This window comes from Sinocyclocheilus anshuiensis, unplaced genomic scaffold (genome assembly GCF_001515605.1).
Source record: "Sinocyclocheilus anshuiensis isolate Anshui unplaced genomic scaffold, SAMN03320099.WGS_v1.1 scaffold73, whole genome shotgun sequence".
NCBI lineage: Eukaryota > Metazoa > Chordata > Actinopteri > Cypriniformes > Cyprinidae > Sinocyclocheilus > Sinocyclocheilus anshuiensis.
The window spans coordinates 347864-352505 of NW_015536460.1; the positions used below are offsets into that span (position 1 = coordinate 347864).

At 38.5% G+C, this 4642-nt stretch overlaps 1 pseudogene; it reads right to left on the reverse strand.

Moving 5' to 3' along the window:
* Positions 1-2920, reverse strand: part of LOC107697599 (NACHT, LRR and PYD domains-containing protein 12-like) — a 12824-nt pseudogene extending 9904 nt beyond the window's left edge.
* Between the last annotated feature and the right edge of the window lie 1722 nt (positions 2921-4642).

The window sequence follows — 4642 nt, forward strand, 5'->3', positions numbered from 1 at the left end:
AACTTTTTGGAAGGTGTGTGTCCCGTTACATCTGGCGTTAAACCAACACAGCATTTCATCAAAAGAGCATCATATCAACAGTCAAACATGGTGGTGGCAGTGTGACGGTCTGGGGCTGCTTTGCATCTTCAGGACCTGGACGACTTGCCATAATTGATGGAACCATGAATTCTGCGCTCTATCAGACAATCCTGAAGGAGAATGTCTGGCCATCAGTTTGTGACCTCGAGCGCACTTGGGTTATGCAGCAGGACAATGATCCCAAACACACCAGCAAGTCCACCTCTGAATGGCTCAAGAAAAACAAAATGAAGGTTTTGGAGAGGCCAATTCAAAGTCTGGACTTAAATCTGATTGAGATGCTGTGGCATGACCTTAAACAGTCCATTCATGCTCGAAAACCCTCCAATGTGGCTGAATTAAAACAATTCTGCAAGGAAGAGTGGGCCAAAATTCCTCCACAGTGATGTGAAACACTCATTGCCAGTTTTCGCAAATGCTTGATTGCTGTTGTTGCTGAAAAGGGTGGCACAACCAGTTATTAGATTTAGGGGGCAATTACTTTGTCATGTAGGGCCAGGCAGGTTTGGACAGCTTTTTTCCCTTAATAAATGAAATCATTATTTCAAAACTGCATTTTGTATTTACTCGGGTTATCTTTGTGTAATATTAAAATTCGTTTGATGATCTGAATCATTCAGGTGTGACAAATATGCAAAAAATTAAAAATAAAAAGCAGGAAGGGGGCACAAACTTTTTCACAGCATTGTATATTTGCTGTGCCGTTCGTAACTTGAAGAGGTCGATATCACTGGACTTTATACTTGAAGAGTAAATTGGGTCACTGGCGTTTGAGTTTCGCGTTACGAGAACACCGCAGTGTTTTCATGTTTCTTTTTACGGAGTCATTCTTTTATTGATGATCTGAATCATTCAAGTGTGACAAATATGCAAAAAATAAGAACACACCACTGTATATACCAGATAATACACAATTCTATTTTTCAGATAAGACTTTTTTTATTCAGCGTAGTGATTGTTATCAGTGTTACTTGACAAACTTGTCTGGATTCTTTAACTACAGGCAGCAATTTCTGCAGGACTTCATCTGCTGTATGTTGTGCTCCACTAAACCTTTTTATATCAAACACATTCATATTATGTTTTGTCAGCAACACATAAACCACAGCTGACCCCTGTGAAGAGGAAAGTTTGGTTCTTCTTATTTTTCCAGATTTCAAATAGCCTTGGATCTCCTGTATCAGTGAATCATCACCCAGTTCATTCAGACAGTGGAAGAGACTGATGGATCTCTCTAGAGAGTGATTCTCTGTGATCTTCTGCATGATGTATTGTACTGTTTTCTCTTTGTTGTAGGAACTGCTTCCTGTCTGTGCCAGTAGTTCTTGTAAGAGAGTTTGATTGGGCTCCACTGAAAGACCCAGTAGGAAACGCAGGAAAAGATCAAGATGTCCATTCTTACTCTGTAAAGCCTCATCCATAGCTTTCTAATGCAGCTCAAATATTGAATTTTATTTATTTTGATTTGAAACTTTAACACTTTTTTTGGTTTGGTCAAACACATTTATGTTATTGATTGTAAAGAAGAGGTGCACATATAGAGCTGCTAAATGTTCCTGGATGCTTAGATGAACAAAGCAGAAGACTTTTCCCTGATTCAAGCCACTCCCCTCTGAAGACCTGAGTGCACAATCCTGAGTACACTGATGCTTCTGTCACATCAATGCCACTGTCTCTCAGATCTTCCTCCTAGAAGATCAGGTTGCCTTTCACAAGCTGTTGAAAAGCCAGTTTCCCCATTTTGAGAATTATGTCTTCATCTTTTACTTTCTTCTCATAGTCCTTCTGATGTTTGATGTTGGTCTGAAGGAGCAGGAAGTGTGTGTACATTTGAGTGAGAGTCTTGGGAATCTCTCTGCTTGACTCAACATCTTCTCTAGAACAGCGGCTGAGATCCAGCAGAACACTGGGATGTGGCACATGATGAAGAGGCTCCTTGATGACTTCAGGTGTGAGATGATCCTGTTGGCCAGACTCTGATCACTAATTCTCTATCTGAAGTATTCCTCCTTCTGTGGATCATTGAAGCCATGTACCTCTGTCACTCGATGGACACACTCCGAGGGAATGAGGTCAGCTGCTACTGGTCTGGAGGTGATCCAGATGAGAGCAGAGGGAAGCAGATTCCCTGTAATTAGGTTCATCAGCAGCACGTCCACTGTAGCTTATTCACTTACATCACACAACCTCACATCGCTCTGAAAATCTAGCGACAGACGACACTCATCCAGGCCATCAGAGATGAACAACACTTCATTGGATATTTCCATTTCTTTTGTTTCAGGGAAGAAAACCTGCAGAAGATCTGGATCTCTTTATCAAATTGAGCTCTCTGAAAGGAAGTGGAAATACGAGCTGGATGTCCTGATTTGCTTTCCCATCAGCCCAATCCAGGATGACCTTCTGCACAGAGACTGTTTTCCCAATGCCAGCGACTCCCTTTGTCAACACAGTTCGGATAGGTTTGTTTTGTCCAAGTAAAGGTCTAAAGATGTCACTGCATTTGATGGGTGTGTCCTCTGTTTCTGCTGCTCTCCTGTATTGTGTCTCACCTCATGCTCATTACTGATCTCTGCACTTTGACTCTCTGTGATGTACAGTGCTATTTCAATCTCATTCAGGAGTGTTGGGTTTCCGTGCTTTGTTGTTCCTTAATACAGACACTGAAACTTCTTCATCAGCTTTGATTTGAATGTGCTTATGACCAGTCGAGAATCATGATTGAAATAATAGATTACAGCATAAATGAAAAAGGTAAATCTATCTATCTAATGTTGTACCTCAGATCAGTTGATGTGTCTTTTCTTAAGTGTTACTGGCATGGCAGTAGACCGGACATTCTTCATGGACACACAGCTGGAATCCGGTGAGTTTGATCTCTGCCTGTGGCATTTAATAAAATAGGCACAAGTGAATAGATATGAAATAATACAAATTCTAATACATTACAATTATTTGATTTTATATTGAGACCATATGAAGACTTTGATGTACAAAACCAACATATAACCGGTTAAAAACAATTGCACATCATGAAGTTGCTCTCTAGATTACATAATAAAGACTTAAAATAGTTATAAGACACTAAGTTTTGTAACTTCATCTCCTTTTGGAGAAGATTCCAATCTGAAGTGGCTGCATATTTAAAAGAGGTTTTACCAAGCCCAGTCTCTTTATTGCAAATCAAATTAGCTGGATTACCAAGACTCTCACCTTTTGTCTTTAATGGCTCTTGATTCACACAAGACATATCATGGCTGAGCAATAGGAGAGGGTCGTAACAATGCTGTCCAATGTACTTATACTGCAGTGGTTCTCAACCAGGGGTCGTCCCACTCCCTAGTGCAAAATCATCAAAATTCCAAGAGGTCCACATGATGGCTTATTTAAAATAAAACAACAGCTAAAAATCTAAGCATAGATGGGCTTATACAAGGAAGCTTAATATTAAACGTGTAATTTCCAGAGAAGTCAAGCACATGAATTAAAATACCACTTTCTTGTTATGGCAAACTCTAAAATATGTTAACTGGAAGAAACTGAGTAAAAGTATTTTTGTCCCACTTTATATTAAGTGGCCCTAATACCCGTGTACTTGCATAATAACTGGATGTGTACATAGTATGTAATCACAGTACACATTGGTACATAGTATCTACAGCTGTAATGTTTGTGTAACTACACATATGTAACAACCCACTGAATGGTATGTGCAAGTACAAATGTGTAACAGGACTAACAGCACTTTTTGGTAAAGAAAGTGTTACACTTTATATTAAGTAAACAATTCCTATGGATTTAACATGTAATTACTCTGATGTTACACAGCAGTGGCCAGTAAGTTAGGCTTTACATATAAATTGTGGTTGGTGTCCAGAATGTTACACTTTATATTAAGTGGACAGTTCCTGAGGAGTTACCATGTAAGTACACTGGTATTACAGTGGTGCACCAACTCCACCAACTTGAGATCCAACTCCTCCCACTTTACATATCCCTAAACCTACTGTGGTTACATACTACGTACACATTTAGTTACTATGTAAGTACACGGGTATTAGGGCCACTTAATATAAAGTGGGACCAGTATTTTTAGTATTCTTAATTCTAAATGGTATTCCTAATCCTTATCCAGTAAATCCAATCGTGTTAATGGATATAAACACAAAGTTCTCTGTTAGTTCATATTGCATGAACTAAAAAGAACATTCAATTTTCACAATTTTCCATGTTATAAATAGCATCTAAAGACAGTCATCTAAATACAGAGAGTATGGACATTTAATTTAATTAGCCTATGTGAAATACAATAAAAACATACATATACAATAAACAGATATACAATACAGGATAGATACATATCTATAGCAATTCAAATTTTATATTTGTTTAATTTACTTTAAGTATTTGATGGTTACTGACGTTAAGTCACTTTCATGTGCCATACGTGTTTTCAGAATGTTCCTGGTTTTCCAAGATTTATGAATCATGATTTTGTGTATAAAATATTTGGCCAATGTTACAATGTTATTGTAGTAATTAATTGGCGGGGGGGGGGGGG